Here is an 18,958-nt window from a genome sequence, read left to right on the forward strand (position 1 = left end):
GAGTTATTGTAGGCAATGAGGAAACTAAGTTATCACTCTTTGTGCTTTATATGATAGTATCCTTAGAGAATCCTAGAAAATCAACCAAACAGAATTACAGGATACAAAATAAACCCACAAAAATCATCAACATTTCTATATATTTCCTACAAAATCCAGTAGGAAGAGTTAGAAAGAGAAACTCCATTTAAAATCACTCTAGACAACATACAATACTTGAGAATAGATTTGCCAAGACAAACATAGGAAGAATATGGTGACAATTACAAAAAAATCACACAAATAATATTAGATCGAAATGATTGGAAAAAAAAACATTAATTGCTCATGGGTAGGCCAAGTTAATATAATAAAAATGATAATCCTACCTAAATTAATTTTCTCATTCAGTGACATATCAATCAAACTATAAAAAACCCTGTCTTATAGAACTATTAAAAATAACAACATAATTCATCTGGAAGAACAAAAGATCAAGAATGTAAAAGAAATTAATGGGGAAAAATGTGAGCACTGATGGCCTTTCAGTAAGCATTAAAACAATCTGTTGCTCATTACAAAATAGAAAGTAGGTCAATGGAAAGGATTATGAGTAAATTATTATAGCAGTCTAGTGTTTGATAAGCCCAAAGATCCAAACTTTTCAGATAAGAACTCACTTTTGGGCAAAAACTTCAGGGAAATTTAGAAAACAGTATGACAACAATTTGGTATAAATCAATATCTCACACTCTATACCAAAATACAATTAAAATGGGCATATAACTTAGACATAAATGGTGATATTATCAGTAAAATAGGGGAACACAGTATAATTTACCTTCCAAATTTATGGAGAGGGTAAGAATTTATTAGTAAACAAGTGACAGAGAATAATGCAAGATATAAAATTAATAACTTTGAGTATATTAAGTTAAAAAGAGTTTGTATAAATAAAACCAATGTAAACAAGTTTAGAAGGGAAAAAACAAAGAGGAAAAAATTTGCAAAAAATTTCTCTGACAAAGGTATAATTTCTCAGATATATAGACAACTAAGTCAAGTTTAAGAGAATACAAGTCTTTCTCCATTTGGCTAATGGTGAAAGGATATAATAAATAGTTTTCAGATGAAGAAATCAAAGCCATCAAGACTCATATAAAGATGCTCAAAACACCTCTTGATTAGAGAAATTAAAATTAAAACAACTCTGAGGTTGGACCTTATACCTATCAGATTGACCAATACAACAATAAATTAAAATGATAAATGTTGGAAGAGATGTGGCAAAATTGTGACACAAAAGCATTGCTGGTAGAGTTATCAAATGATCCAACCATTCTGGAAGGCAATTTTGAACAATTCCCAAAGAATTATAAAACAACATATACCCTATGATCCAGTAATACCACTACTATGTCTGTATTCCAAAAAAATTTTTAAAAAGGGGAAAGGACATACTCACACAAAAATATTTGTAGCTGCTCTTTTTGTGGTGGCAAAGATTTGGAAATGTAAGGGATAATCACCAATTACGGAATGGTTGAATGAATTGTGCTATATGATGAAATACTATTGGGCTGAACTGATGCAGATTGAAATAAACAGAACCAGGAAAACATTGTACACAATGGAAAAAACTGTAACTGAATGGAGAAGGGCAATGGCAACTCACAACTGACAGGGAAGGAGCTCAATACACAAAGGGACATAAACGCCACTGGGAAAAGGGAAACAAACAACACTTGTGGGGAATGAGAAACAGTTTGGGAGAAATAACAATAACTGAAACTTTCACAACAGCCAGGGATAATTAACTCTCCGTGGAACCTTGATGGAGGAAGAGAGGATGAGAAGGAAGTTAAACAAAATCAAGTTTATTGGTTTGGTAAGATGGGAATTGGAGGGAGGGGGTGTCTAACCTCTAAGGGAACCAACTTCCAGAAAATGGTGGCAGTTTGGTTGGCTTGTCCTAAGCTAACCTAACAGCCAGCCAACAACTGGCTCAGCTGAGTGGGACAGGGCTTTGGTATTCTCACAGAAAGGTCCTTTATGTCTTTCAAGTGATGTTTAGATTCAGGAATACTGGACTCAGCAAAATAATCCACAAGGGCTAGAGCATAGGACTTCCTGGAACTGTTCACCAACTACAGGAGAGATCCTAACTCTACCTAGATCTTCCTCTTTATCTTGATTGCAAATCCTCTTTCTCTATAGAGATCTCAAATAATCCAAAGGTTAGTTGAATAGCAGCTCTCAGCTTCTCACCTCTTCTCCAAAGCAGGAAAACTGTAGACAACATCCTCTCTCTGAATCAAAACCCTTTTACATTCTGGGCTTAGTATGTTCTCAGTCAACAAAGCTGATCTTTTCCTACTCACCATATATGCCTATCAATCAATTATAAATTACCTATAACAATGGTAACAACAATATTGTGAAATGATCCACTGTGATAGACTTAGCTTGTCTTAGCAATACAATGGTCCAGGACAATTTTGAAGGACTTATGACAAAGAATGCTATCCACCTTCAGAAAAAGAACTTTTGGAGTCAGAATGAGGATGAAGGAATACAATTTTTCACTTATTTGGGGTTTTGTGTTGAGGTTTTGGTTTTATATGATTATTAACTTACAACAATGAACAATATGGAAATAGATTTTGCATGATTATGCATGTATAACACAGACTAAAGTGCTTACCCAGTTCTGGAATGAGGGAGAGAAGGGAGACAATTTGGATCATATGACTTCAGAAATCTATATAGAAGTTTGTTATTATAAGTAATTAGTAAAAAAAAATAAAAATTTAAAAACCACTATATTCATTTTACAGATGTGGAAATAGAGGGTTTAATGGGATATCCATTTCTTTATGAACCTTATAGAGCTTTTACCATTTAAATGAAAAAATATACCTGGAAATGTATGAAATATATAAATATGACAAAAAATCAAAAAATGTTATTTGTTATTCTCAAATTTCAGTTTAACTGAAGAGTCATCAAAAGACAAATGCCTGGTATAAAAAGGCCATAGCTTATCACCAGGAATGATTTTTTAAAAAATTAATTAAAATTATGTTTTATAAAACTTTAATATTCAAATATGTCCCCAAGATCCCTCATCTAGTAACCTACTGTTTCTAATAGTTCATACATGAAGATGATTAACTTGTTTTCCTAGAGTCTTCTCTTCTTTAGGCTGTCATCTAACTTCTTTGAATCTAATCATAAAATATAGACTCATGTGCCTTTATTATAATAAATGTCTTCCTATGGACACTCTCCTTCATAACAATGTTCTTTCTGAACTATAAAATTAGGAGTCTAGGAGGCACACAAGATAGTGAACTGGGTTTGAAATCAAATCTAGCCTCAGACACTTAACAACTATCCCTGAGCAAGTCATTTAACCTTGTTTGACTTAATTCTCTGATTAATTCTAATTGTGGTTCAAATTGTTTGAATTCTTGTCATTTTTCTCTCTGATTGTACTATTTTCTCCTTGATTTGATATCTATTTTGTCCACTAGGAGGCATAGCTAACATCCTTAGAAGTTTCCACACAAATCCTGACAGGTGTTATAAAATTCCCTACCATTATGCATTCCTAATAATTAACAATGATTTTTTTGAAAAAATGTATTTCCCATAAAGGGTTTTGATCAAAGTTTCCTGGATCCTCGGGTTTTATTTGTAAATTAATCTGAGAAGTTGACTTTATATGAAGTATTTGGAAATATTTGCTCACTAGATGTGTTATCTAGAAAACCATTTGTGATATTGCTGATATTACCAAGGCACAAGCAAAACAAACAAACAAACAAAAATCATGGAGGATGCAGGGAAGAGATTATTTTTTCCTTTCCTTTTCTCTGCCACTTATAACATGTAAAATTTTCTAAAGACTGGGCAAATATTTTTTGTATGTTTTTATGTCTTACTGACATATTTTTTCTTTTAATATCAGTCATTTCTCGCCAGGCATTCTATCTTTTCTTTTGCTACTTAAAAAAAATAGAAATGACAAGCTAATCATCATGACTATCTCTGACAGTGTATTTTATAGTCTAGATCTATAGTCTCCTAAGTATCAACTAAGCCAAGTGAAATACACTTCATCTCTGTGTCCAAGATTCATCATTACAATTAGTCTTACTCTCCATGTTATTTTAATTCATATTATCGAAGTCATGGTTTTTATTGTTTTATTGGTTCCACTTTACTCTATATGTTTATATTATTATTATAGGAATCTGCAGCTCATTATACTTGTCCTTTTGGATGGTGTAATTTTGCTCAATTATGTTTGGTCAATATTCCCCTTCTGTTGGCTATAGACCTTTTTTCCACTTGTTGGGTACCATAAAATGTTCTTTCATCTTTCATGAATAATTGAATAATTGGGTATATATATACACACACCCCTTTCCCCTTGATTTCCTTCCTTCTTTTTTACATTATTTATTTTTATCAGAAAATGGAAGGGAATGAGATAGTATTTAGCTGGGTTATTTTGCATAATACCAAGTTATTCTCCAGAATTGTAAGATCAATTCATAATTTTTACAATGGCATATTAGTGTGCCTATCTTACCACAGCCAATTTAGCATTGTTTCTCCCACTTTTATCACTTTTACCAATCTTATAGCTATGAAGTAAAACATTATAATTTAAATGTACATGTTTCATTGATAGTCATTGGTATGAATAATGTTTCATATTTAGTTTGTGATTGTTTTAAAAAGTAAATAATTTACCATCATAAGAATTAGGGAATGGCTCTTTTTCTCATTTATTTGTGTGCAAATTTTATACATTTTTTAATTCTTCTGTTTAAGTCTTCTGTTGCCAATTTTTATATGTCTTTATATATGTGTGTGTTTGCAAATATGTAAATATGCATGTGAATACATGAACATATCTGTTGTGTTTTTACACCTAATACTTTAACACATACAGAAATATAAGGCAAATGCATATTTTTGGTGAGAGGGAGGCAGGGAGAACAGAGAGAGAAACAGACAGACAGGCAGACAGACAGAAAGAGAGAAAGAGAGAGAGACAGAGACATAGAGAAATGGTGGTGATGATGTAATAATGATGATTATATTTGGTCACATAGTAAAACCAATTCATCTTGTAACATTTGCATAGCATGTTTTATAGAATTTTTTTCTTAGAATAATTACTGTGAAAAAAATAGAAAAAAATATTTGATATGTTAGAAGTTGATCTTACCATTTAGAAATGGACAAACTTAGAGTTTGCCTTATTGTAGGCAGTCTTGCAGCCCTATAGACCTCATCTCACTGCTAAGGTTGCATAAATGATTTATCTATGAAATAAAGAACTAATAGGAATTCAATCCCAATTTACATTGCTGTTCTAGCATATTTTAAAATCTAAAATATAGTTTAATATTATGAATTTAGATGTATTTAAATTCTCTCCTTTCATTAAAATATTCCTTGTTTCAGCTTTTTTGAGGATCTCAAGGGCAAAAGGTCAGAAGCAAGCAAGCTAACACTTCTTGTCACTTATAAAAGCTGTTGATTTGGTCTTTCTTCTCTCTTTTTGAGGAAGCAAAGAAAAATAAACTCCTTACTTCTAATCTCCACATTAATAATCAGATACCATGATTAGTGTCCATTACATTTCCTTGACACTCATTGAGGGAATCAGGAACATTTTCAAAGTTAGATGAAAGGTCATCAGGAGCAAGACTAGAAGCAAAGCATGCATTATGGAGATTACAGATTCCCTTTGATGTAGATATGCATCATACATTTGTATTTTAGGATTGTATTATACCACTTGTTCTGTGTTTATAGAAATTTCTAAAAGTCTTATGCTATTTGAAATAGCAGAGCATAACTTTTAGTTTTTAAGGCAAGTACATGAATACTTTATCTTTAAATTTTCATTTTAAAAATTTCTAATGTTTTTCATAAAAACAATTTTTCTGTTTTTAACAGATTAGTTTAAGTTTTTCCATTAAGTCTTTACAAGTCCATTAAAGGTTAAGAAAACTGATTATTGCTGTTTAGTGACCAGAAAAAAAACCACAAAGCATTTCTTTACTGTTACATTTGATTGTATGACAGTATGTCCATCTCTGTGTACAATGTTCTCCTGGTTCTGCTCCTTTAGTTCTGCATCAATTCCTGGAGGTCATTCCAGTTCACATGGAATTCCTCCAGTTTATTATTCTTTTGAACACATTAGTATTCCATCACCAACAGATACCATAATTTGTTCAGCCATTCCCCAATCAAAAGACATTCTCTCATTTTTCAATTTTTGGCCATCACAAAGAGTGAGCTCCTATTATTGTCAGTTACTACTGTCAGTATTATTCTTATTGTTGTTGTCTTCTATTGGATCACAGACTACGGAAAATCTCAAAAAATAGAATTTGAGCTTTGAAAAAAAGTGGTATTATTATTAGAATAACATAGTATAGTACCTTACTATAAGATTGGATTAAGCTTCTGGCTGGACTTCTTGTCTCTTCTCTATACCCATCCAATTCTTCCTTCAGAAGAATTATATTTTGTTTCTTCTTTGATCATGCCACTCATATCTCTACTCAAAAACTTTTAGGGATTCCCCATAATGTCATACAAAGCTTTTATAATCTCATTCTAAGACTGATTTCCAATTTTATTTGTTAGGTAATTTCTGGGAAGATAGGACACTTCTTCTAGTTCCAGTCTTGCCTTTAAGAAGCTTTGTGTGTGTGTGTGTGTGTGTGTGTGTGTGTGTGTGTGTGTGTGTGTGTGTGTGTGTGGCAACTGGGTAGCTCAGTGGATTGAGAGCCCACCCTAGAGATGGGAGGTTTTAGGTTCAAATCTGGCCTCAGACACTTCCTAGCTGTGTGACCCTGGGCAAGTCACTTAACCCCTATTGCCTACCCTTACCACTCTTCTACCTTATAGCCAATATGAAGTATTGACTCCAAGATGGAAGGTAAGGGTTTAAAAAAAATTTAAATTTAAATAAAAAAAGAAGCTTTGTGATGAAGTTACTTCACCCGTGGAGACTTTCAGTTCAGTAAAATGAAGAGTCTGTCAAATATGACCTTTATGATCTCTTCCAAATTAATAATTTTATAATTCTATGACTATTACTAAATAATTCAAGGAGATAGATAAACAAGCAGTGCACAACATGGGCAGGTCTCACTCTATTGCAATTGCACCATTGGAGATGTAAATAGCTTTGCAAGTAGCCATCTTGCAACAGTTTGCATAAAATTGCTATTTGCAAAGCTCTTTATGATATGCTGGTTTTCTATTATGCCAGAATTTTATCCTAATAATTATGTGTAAATCTTATTCCTTATGTTCTACACTATTCTCTTCTAGCTAATTCTCTTCCCTCTATGTCTTTCAACTCCAAAATAACAAATCTTCTTCTAATGCTATGCCTTAACTAAATCTACCTTAACTAGATCCCAAAACAGTGTATAGGAAAGTAATTTCTGGGAAAGTTGGGGTTTCTCATGAATGATACATGCATAACAACAATAAAGCAAAATCTGAACCCCTATCTTGCAACAGTTTGCACAAGATGGCTACTTTGCAAAGCTATTTACAGAGGGAATACTAATATACATGAAATAGTAGAAACACTGGGGTATTTGAGTATGAATATTGCAATAGTTTCCCTCCCTGCTTCAGGCATTTCCTCCTTGTAATCCATTGGCATAGGACTGATTGACATTGTGTTGTTCCTTAAAAAATATTTAATTTCCCCATAGTAAAGTGGAATGATAGGATTGATAGGTTGTGATAGTTGTGATGGTATTTCGTATGTAGGGAATGGTACAAAGAAAGGTGAGAAAATGTCAAGTTCTGTTCTGTTAATGAAAAGTATTACAGTTTGTCTTGAATGTAAAAAAATAATGAGATAGAGAGCTGGGAAGGAAAGTTAGTAACAGATTATGGTGCTAATGAAACAAAACTTGGCTTGTATGGCAGACAATGGATATGACACCTGATATAATTTCATTGATATAGGGAATAAAAAAACCCAAACAAACTAACAAGAAAAACAAAATACCCCTCCCTGACCAGAGTGGTGACAATTTTCCAATTTATCACAGTAAAAGATTGCTTAGGACATCAGAAGGTCAAGTGATTTGTCTAGTTTGTGTTAAACTGAAGCCTTGAAACTATATCTTGTGGAACTCCTCCCCTGATTGGTGACTGCCTATCTGGACAACTATTTCAGGAGAGGACTCATATTATCACTCTCAAACTTACCCTACTCCTCTTTCTAACCACATCTTTGTCTCCCTTGTTGCTTTGCCTCACCACACTTTTCAACTACTCTTTACTTATTTTCTTCCTCCTTTAGCAATCTCCTTAAGAGTGGGGACGGACTTGCTTGTTTTATTTCAATCATTTTTCTACTTGATTCCCTGGTGCTTAGAACAGAATTAAGTGCTTTCTCTCTCCTATACCTTTTCTACCCTTTCCTTCTTTCCTCCCTCCTGCCCCTCTCTCTCTTTTCTATAGCTTTCTGTGTTTGGCTGGCTATCTCTCCCACTCCCTGATCTATTCCCTCCCTTCTTTCTTTCTCTTCCACCCTTTCTTCCCTTTCCATTCTATTTATCCCATTAATCTACAACTGTCTGCCAATACGTGGTTTCATTTTTATAGGGATCACCCAGCAAAGAAATTTCCTACTGCAATATTTATAGTTTTGCATAATAATTAATGCAAAAAATATTAAATAATACAAGCTCATTCTATGTAAAAGTATTTGATAGATCAATAGTTTCTTTTCATGAAATACTTTATGGAGGATAAATGCCAGATTATATCTATATATCTATGAGAGAGTGATAGATTTTGAGATCCTATGTAAAAGATAAAACTTTGGCTATTCTTTTCTCCTAGAATTTTGACCCTGCACATTATCCATTTCAACATTTTTCCCTCACCTTGTGGAAAGAGACTTTTTTCATATTCATAAATTATTACCAAAAATATTTCAGAGGAAATGAAAAGGTTACCTAGAGCACAATTATAATTAAAAGATAGCACTCCCTGAAAAGGTCACTTGAGCTGTGTCTTTCTATTCTGTTTGTACCTTTTGCATCGCTGAGAAACAATAATCTTCTGTGAATCACATGTGGCCGTGCTTGAAGGAGTAACTTCTCCACGGCCATGATATCTTCTACTCCAACAATTACAAAGTTGCCCTATGCACAGTGAAATTAAATACTAAACAAAAAAGTTTAAAAATTAGACTAACATTTAAAGAAAAAGTCATTTACTTTGAGAGAATTCTCTAATCAGGCTGACTCCTACTCTACTAAATCTCTGTTAAAAACATATGTGAAATGTACCTTCACAGTAATACATTTATATGAGAAACATGCAAGAAAGAAAATTATAACTTTAACCAATTAGTTTTTCCCACAAATCTCAATTTTTTGAGTCCTACTCAGTTTCTTCTCTCTCTTTGTATTTTCTTCCACCCTTAATCCCACCAAAAAACATGAATATAGATACATTTCAATCTATCAAGAATTGATGTCAATAATATTACATGTAACTTTGCTGAATTAAGGAAATGTGGACCTGCGTTACATTTCTTGTGAAAATTTTAGAATGGTCACAATTTTCCTTCTGAAGAACAAGTTTGTCCCCTAGGCCTTTAAAGTACAAATTTCTAATTGTCCCATTCTTTCATTAATTGGCTGAGTGGCTATTCTCTGATCTTGGAATTCTGAATTCCATGCCTTTGCACAAGTTGCTTACTTTACTTGGTTTAATGCCTAACTAAATCACTAATTAGCTAACTAATTTTTCCCAGAGATTTCTCAGCTACTTTAAATGTTCAGGTTAAATATTTCCTTCAATACTGAGATGCTATATGTTACAGAGAGACATTACTCATCCTTCTAAATCTAAAATAATCATCTGTAAGCCTGTCAATTTCTATATTATATTGCTCTTGTCAATTATCTCATACTTATTTAGCTATGTGAATACTGTATCTCCACTGTAATATGCAAGGCCCATGGGAGCAGGCATTATTTTTTTTTCTTTTTATGTCTCTGAAAACTAATAAATATATTACCTTATTCATAGCAAGTGTTCAAAAATGCTTATTAAATTTGTAGAGTTCCATCACTATTTGTCTTCTTAGGTTTAATTTATCCAAACTATCTAGCAATTACTCAAATGTTTATAGAACTTTAAGATGTATCCATTATATTGTTTAATTCTTGAACAACCTTATGATGTAGGCAGTCAAAAATTATTCATATTTTAGAATGAGGAAAAATGAAAACCAGAGGAAAAAATTACTTGACTTTTGCATATAGTTACCTAATTGAGGCAAGATTCAAAGCCACATCTTCTAATTCTTTGTTGGCCGAACTTTCCATTACATTACTCTATTTTTTTATATGACATTCCCCCCAGAATATAGCTTCTATGTAATATATTCAAATATGTGTAAATGACATTCTTAGACATATTGATAAAAATAATACTTGTAATTTATATGTCTTAAAGTTTACAAAGTTCCTTGCATATATTATTTAAGTTGACCCTTATTACAACTCTTTAAGTTCTACACATATTATTATCCCCATTTTTATACATGAGTTTGTGGAAACTCAGGTTGGATAAATGACTTTATTCTGATCACATAAGCAATAAGATGAGGAAACACTAGTTGAGCCAGAATTTAGACCTTCCTGACTCAATCCATCACTCTCCACATTAAGTATTGATAGGAAATCATAAGAATTCAATTGTATGAAAATATGTAAGTAGGATTTATGTGTATGTGAGTATGCACATGTGACAAAGAAGTGGAAACTAAACAGACACTCAAATTATGGAATTAAGGTATATTAATATAATGAAATACTACTTTGTTGCCAACGATGAAAGGTACAGTTATAGAGAAATTTCAGGACTTGTAGGAACTAATACAGAATGAATTAAGCAGGGAAAGATGAATAATGCATACAATAACAACAGCATTCTAAAGAGTGGCAACTTTAAAAGCCTGAAGAATAATGGATAAAAGCAAAAGTATTCAGAATCATCTTATGAGCATGCTCAGGAAATAACTATTTAAATTCAGAAAAATAGGAACCTATATATTCCCTTTGTGTAAATTCTGTAAAGGTTCAGGAGCCAATGATTCTATGAGTTAAAAAATGAAAGAAGACATGTAAATAGGGAAAAAGAGTATCTTTTCTAAGTAATTAAAAATGATTCTTAAGTTGATTACTGGGTAGGTGCCATCAAATCTGGACAATGTTTTCACTTGTTCTTTTTCAAGTTAAGTATAAAATGAAAATAATTGTGAACCAAATATGTCAAGGTTACACATTTCTGAATTATATACTTAAGACAAGAAGATTGCTTTCATACAGCTCATACATTTTCACAATGAATATTATGTTTACCAACAACCATGATCACTATGTATCTGAAATTGTCCTTTCCTCTTGGAAGAGAAATCCCATATTTTTCAAAATGAAGCTCTTCACCTTTGAATTAGTATATCCCTTCCCACCTCATCTGTGGCCTTGTTTCTTCAATAATCTCCATAACATATTTTCCTCTCTTCATTTTTACCAATTACTCTCTTCTCACTAAGGACTTTCACATCTTGTATTATTTTTATACCTATTTTTCTTTCTAATTGTGGCTATTAAGTAAGGCTATCTCATACATGACTAAACCATTCAAGTCAATTAATCCAATATGTCTCTTTCTTATAATGACAAATTTCTAAAATGAATAGTTTATATTTACTGGCTTATTTTCTCCTCCATATGCCCTCCATATGTCAAAAAAGTCAACTCCGAAAAAAATTCTACTTTCTGTTCACATATTTTGACTCCTTTTTCTGCTTTTATTTCTTTCTTGTGTTTCCTAATTGTTAATATTGTTAACATTTACCCTTTGATGCTACTTAATTTTCTCCTGATATCCCATGCCAAACATTCTCCTTTGGAAAGATATCTCCTAAATATTCTGTCTCCTTTATTAGAATATAAGCCCCATTAGCTTAGGAAATCTCTCTATTTGTGTCTCTAGCAATTACCACAGTGCCTTTGAGTACTGAATAAATGCTTTCATTCATGCATTCTCAAAGGTCTAATTCTTGATTCTCCTTTTGTCAGATTTCAAAGCCCACTTATAGGTATAGGTTTAGCAATGTCCTTTATTCTGATTACTTTCATGGTTAGATCTTTAGCTCAGTTCTTGCCAGCACCACTTTTACATCCATGACTGTCAGCTAAATATTTGCACTTGGATGTTTAACTGTCAAGTTAAATCCATGGTTCTTTGTTTCTAAAATCTTTGTCAGCTCTAAAACTCTATGATTTTGTATCTAAAAGTAACATCATTTTCTGCCAAACCTGGTGCCCCCACTGACTTCCCTGCATCGTTCTGTCATTCTTATAGTCACTAGAATTCGAAGGCATCTTTGACTTCTCTATTCTTTCTTGTGTACAGTATGTGATTCAGTCTTGTTGATCATTTTTAAGATTTCAAATTATTTCTCCATTTCCATTCTTACTTTCTTCACCCAATTCATGTCATTATCAGACTGATGATTATTGCAGGTATTTTCTGAACAGTATTCTTTCCCTTAGCCTCCCTCCCTTTAAGTTATTTTTTGATAAATATCACAAATTTAAACTTTCTAGACTAATACTAACTAGAAACCCAATGAATGTGAAAAATGAAGAAAAGCTTTCCTTCTATGCCCACACTTCTTATAGATGGTGATACTGAGTTTTATAGTAGTCAGAAGCAGGAAAAAATCCAGAACTCAGGCAATTTGAAGTGGGCTAGGTCTGAGAATAGCCTCTGGAGTTTGGGAAAGGCATTAGGACAAAGATAAAGGACAGTATCTTAAGTTTTGGTTCCAAGACCAGCACAGGAGACTCAGGAATAAATAGGCCATAGGAAGATGGGTTAGATAAGAACTGTATAGGATGTCCCAGCACTAAAAAAAAAAAAAAAAGAAAGAAAAAAATCAGTTCTAGGCTAGCTGGGCAACTAGATGACACAGTGGATAGAGAGTAGGGCCTGAAGTCAAGATTCATTTTCCTGAGTTCAAATCTCTAAGACATTTTACTAGCTGTGTGACCCTGGGCAAGTCACTTAAATTTGTTTCCCTCAGTTCTTTAACTGCAAAATGAGCTAGAGAAGGAAATGACAAAGCACTGTATTATCTCTGCCAAGAAAACCCCAAATGGGGTCATAAAGTGTAAGACAGGATTGAAACAAGAAAATAATAACAACAGAAAAGCTGACTGTCTTTGGGACAGAATAGAACTATTTGAATAGTCCAAGAATCAAGAACAGAAGACAAAGACAGCAGGTCTGGATCTTGTGATGCAGCCTGGAGGACTGGTTCTGGGATAAAGCCACCACTCTCTGGAAAGTCTCCCTGAAAAAAATTGGATGGAAGACTAGGGAAAGCCACCCTTCCCTGAAAAGTCTCCCTGGAAAACGTTTAGAAAAATTTTTTGCAGAAAATGCATAGAAAAAATGTTTTATTTGCACTGGATTTAGTTTGAAACATCAGTACCCCTAATTTCAATGACTTAGGTAGCATATTTTTTTCTTGAATTCAAGAATAGATTCAATATGTGTTCTTTCTTCTTTTTCATGTGTCAATAGAAGAGATTCATACACAAAAATGTTTGTTATGGAAAGATATTGTTTGATCTCATCTTGAGAATAAACAAACCAGTCATGTACAGTCTCTTCAAAATCAACGTTGACAAAATGAAAAAATAAAAAGGAAAATGAGAAGGAAAAAAAATCAAATACAGCCACTACAGAATCTGGCCAATTGTCAAAGAATAGGAAAGAAGAAAAAATGAAAATTCATGACTGTGGTATTGGCCTCCAAATTCCAATTATGCTAGGTGAGAGGTTTGCTAAAGTCCTTTGCCAGTAGGTGTTTGTTGTAAAGGTCTATATATTTTCTGAGCAGAAGGGCTGAGAAAGCATTGATTTCTTCAGTAAAAGTTTCTTAATGAGACATTGATTCAGAAAGGTGCAGAGTAGGTGTGTTTATGTTCCTATGTTAGTGTTTATAGGTTCAGAGGTAATAATTTTAAGGGGGAGAAAAATCAAGAAACTCTTTTTTCTCACTTAAAAAAATCAACTGGATCATAATCCATATTCACTTAGTTAACAAAATCCTATATTCTGATATTCTAAAACTGGTTTTAAAAAGCCACTTTCTATCATTCTTTTCTGTTCTGTAGAGACTGTACAAGTTCATTTTCTTTGGGCTTGCCTTGATTTGGTTTTTGAAATTCTGCAAAATGAAATAAAATACATTTTTCATTCAGAGAGCTCACTTTTACATATTAATTTTTTTCCTCCCAATTGAGATGTAGCTTTTCACTGGCAATCCTATGTAGGTACATTCATGCTTTGTCTTTTTTTTTTTACATCTTCATCCTTAGGTCAGAAAGTACTAAAGTTACAGGTAGATCATTTTCTGAATGGGAAAAATTTAGAATTTGAAATATATGGAAACAAGGTGGGTATAATGGAGATTTAGTGTCATAAGAGTCAATATAACAAATTACCATAGCCAAAAAAACCACAGAATAATATAAGAAGCATCATATTGAAGAACCATTAGTTAAACAAAAGAATAATTATTGAGATCAAAAAAAAATGTTTAAAATTTATTAAATGATTGTAATTCAAGAAAAAGACATTGGATTTAGAAGATAATTTGGAGATATATGCAAACCTTTATGGACATCTTCTGGACAGTTCTGCATAAAAATGTTATATTTTTCAAAAGTTTAAAAATTGAATCCTCTCTAATTGCATTGAAAACTCTGAGCTGTCTCTTTCCTTTATGTAGGCACATCACTAATGTTTATTAGTCATTGTCTAAAATAATTTATCTCTAGCAGGCCCTTCAGTGATCAACCAGTACAATACACCATCCTGTGAGATATGCAAACACATATCACCCCACTACAGTTATCACCAGAAATTAAAATATGTATTTTTAAAAGACTATATAATTTTTTTAAGTTTCCACAGCAGACTTAAAAAATAATAGCTAAATAAGTAATAATGTGTTAACATAAATTTGGGCTTCCTTTGTAATCCTTAGCCTTCATTTTATCAATTAAAAACATTTGAGAAAGTTTAGTCAATAGTTTTAAACAGACTGTCAGAGAGGTCTAAGATACATGATCTACCATGGTGAAAAATACTATCAATCTCTAGACAGAAAACTAATGAAATCTGAGTGTAGATTCAAGGAAACTTTTAAAGAAAAAAATCTCTTTTTTCTGTTGTTTTTGTGGGGAAGGTAATGGATATTACAGAAATATATTTTTCATGACATCATATATGAAATTGATATGATCTGACTTGCCTTCTCAATTGATGTGGGAGGGGAAGGACAGAGGGAGATAATTTGGAACTTAAAAGAAAAAAAAGTTAAAAAAAATTAATATAATGGGGGAAATACCACTTAGTCTAGTTCATTTCCCTTAATTTACAGATAAGGAATTGGAAGCTAAAGAGAGCCCAGGGGTAATCTCATCTTTTTATGCAGGAGAAATTTTTTAATAGATAACATTTTAAATTTTCTCCCAGGACTCTCAATGTCACTGACAGAACTATAAAGACAATCCCAGCCTCTAAGGTAGTTGTTTAATATAATTTAAAATCCATGGAGGTTCTAGGCTCTACATTTTGGGAAGGGTGTACAGATGATTCAAAATATTATAGAGAGGTTGGTAAATGTTGTTATGCCTTGAGAAGATGAAAGTAAAAGGAGAATTTAGTAGGTATAAAAAATGATAGTCATATTTCAGTTTATGGAAGATTATCAGGTGAAAGAAGTAGTAGATATTCTGCTTGGTATCAGATCAGAGAGACAACTAGCAGCAACACATAGAAACTGCAAAGTGACACATTTAGGTTTAATGTTTTAACAATTAGAATTATCACCCCTTCTGGGTTAAGATGGCTGTAGAGTAGAAGGAGGGTACTGAACTCTCCTAACCCACTTACACAAGATAATTCAAAAAGACACAAAAACCAAATTCAGATGAATGAAGGGACAACACAATAGGATGCAGCCTTGAAGGTATGTGGGATTAGGGCATTTCCATGCTATAAGGGGGTGAAATAGATCTCACTAAAACACGAGCTGATCACCCCTTCCTCCCATTCCACCTACAGTGCAAAAGTCAGTGCACAAGAGTCAGAGCAAGCTTGGGACATTCACTAAGTTCTTGGCAGCTACCTGGGGTCACCAGGGGTTGGCTCCTGAGAGCAGCAAGACTTATGACCCCAAGAAGCTAAAGAACAAGGACTTTGAGCACAGAGCTTGGGTGTGGACATAGGGCAGAAAGGTGCTAAACTGTGGAAGCAGCTTGCTGAGACTCTCAAAGCAGCCTTGGGCAAAGGAGCAAGCAAGGGGACCACCAGGCAGTTTAATCATGAGAACAGTTAGACTTGAGATCCTAGGAGCTTAAAGAACACAGACCTTAGGAGTGAGGATAAAGCTGAGAGAGGCAGCACTACACTGTGACTCAGGAAAAAACTGTGCCACACCTCTATAGACAGAGAGCCTTCCTGTCTCACCCAGACTTTTGACTGAGAAAGAAAAACAGCATAATAATAATGGCAAGCAATGCCCAAGAACTACCCAAAAGAAAGAACAAGAAGAACACATTAACATGCGATAACTTCTACACAGAAAAAATCCAGGCAACAGCAGATAGCAGAGGAGGACAAACAAAAAATCACATCCAAACCTTCCAAGAAAAATGAAAATTGGTCACAAGCTCTTGAAGAGCTCAAATCTAAGATCATGGGAAAGATGGAAGAGATTTTGCAAGAAAAGTGGGAAATAGCTCAAAAGGAAATTAACAGTTTAAAAGACAGAAACTCCCAATTGGAGAAAGATGCCCAAAAAAGAATATCAAAAAAAGAATTGATAAACAAATTGGAGACCAAAATTAAACAGCTGGAAAACAGGATAGGCCAAACCAAAAGGGAAAATCAAAAGATTATAGCAGAAAACCACTCTCTAAAGATCAAAATTGGGCAAGTAGAAGCCAAGGATCTCAGAAGACAGCAAGAACTAATAAAGCAAAGTCAAATTAATGACGAAATATAAGGAAACATGAAATATCTGAATGACAGGATGGCAGATCAAGAAAACAGGTCTAGAAGAGGCAATTTTAGAATCTTTGGTCTTCCTGAAAAATCAGAAATTAATAGAAATTTGGAAACCATATGAAAAGAAATTATTCAAGAAAACTTCCCTGATGTTCTTCAACAAGAGGGCAAAATAGACATTGAAAGGATTCACCCTATAAATTAAACCTTAAAAAGTCAACCCCCAGGAATATAATTGTCAAATTGAAGAGTTTCTAAGTTAAAAAAAATGTTACAAGAAGCCAGAAAGAGATAATTCAGATGTCAAGGAGCACCAATCAGGATCACACAGGATCTGGAAGCCTCCAGACTAAAAGACTGCAAGGCTTGGAATATGATATTCAGAAAGACAAGAGAATTGGATCTAGAACCAAGGATCATCTACCCATCAAAAGGGACTATATACTTCCAGGGGAAAGTATGGGCATTCAACATTATAGAAGATTTCTAATTATTTGCAAAGAAGAGACCAGAATTAAATGGAAAGTTTGATATCCAACCACAAAAACCAAGAGAAACATGAAAAGGTAAAAAAGAAACTAAGGGGAAAGAAAAAAAAACCTCTTATTTTTAAATTTGCTTCTCTTAGGGCTTCAATAAGATCAAATTATTTGTATTCCTATATGGAGAAATGTTATATGTAATTTTTAAAAACTGTATTCACTATTATAGTAACTAGAATAATTATTCATAGGGAGAGGTTGGAGTACTAAATGGTCTAAGATGATATGGGGGGGGAAGTGGGGGAGGGGGGGACGATAGATGGCACCAATAGAAACTTGAATGAATAAGAAAAATAGGATAATCTATACCACACAAAGAGGGCATGGAAATGGGAGGGGATGAATACTATTATATGAAGGAGGGGAAGAGAGCTTTAATAGGTAATACTTAAACCTTATTTTCAGCAGAATAAATCCTGAGAGGGAAGAGTAGCTATATCCATTGGGATATAGAATTCTATCTAACCCTATGAAGAAACTCAGAAGGGATAAACTAAGCAGAGGAAGGGGGAAGTAGAAAAAGAAAGGGAAAGAGAAGGGTGAGGGAATTCGTTAGTCATTAAAGTATAAAAAGAGGGGAACAAAAATGCAGGGGGTTGAAAGGGAAGTAAACTAATGGAGGGGATAAGGGGGGATTGATTTAAAACAAACCACTGGTTTAAAAGGGAATAGTGTAAGAAGAGGTAAACTAGGAGAGGATATCAAAATGTTGGGGAACACAGATGACAATTATAACCCTGAATGTGAATAGGATGAACTCACACATAAAAGAGAAGCAAATAGCTGAGGGGATTAGAAAACAAAATCCTACCATATGTTGTCTACAAGAAACACACATGAGGAGAGCTTCCAGGAAGATGGCAGCTTAGTAATCACCCTTACACACTGAGATAGAAAACAGTGGGCTTCAAGAAGAAAGAAGACCAAATCTAATAATGGGACAGAGCAGGGGGAACCCTACTGAAGCACAAATAAAGAGGTACACCAAGAAAAAGGCTTTAATTTCTGAACTGTCAGGTCTGAGGGAGAAGAAAGGGAATCCCAGGATACCTCCCCCATGTGCTGGGCAGTCTCCAGTGGCCCTGGAAATCTCAGGCCTGGTGGGTGCACCCTTCCTGAGAGAGGACCTTGCTGGAGCCAGATTCAGGGAGTTAAAAACAGTCACAGGAGAGGTGACTGGAGGAGAAAACCAGAGAAACACAGCAAAAACGTGGGAAGATGGTGGTGTAGAGAGAGACAAACCTCAGACAGCA

This window comes from Gracilinanus agilis, chromosome 6 (assembly GCF_016433145.1).
Source record: "Gracilinanus agilis isolate LMUSP501 chromosome 6, AgileGrace, whole genome shotgun sequence".
NCBI classification, from domain to species: domain Eukaryota; kingdom Metazoa; phylum Chordata; class Mammalia; order Didelphimorphia; family Didelphidae; genus Gracilinanus; species Gracilinanus agilis.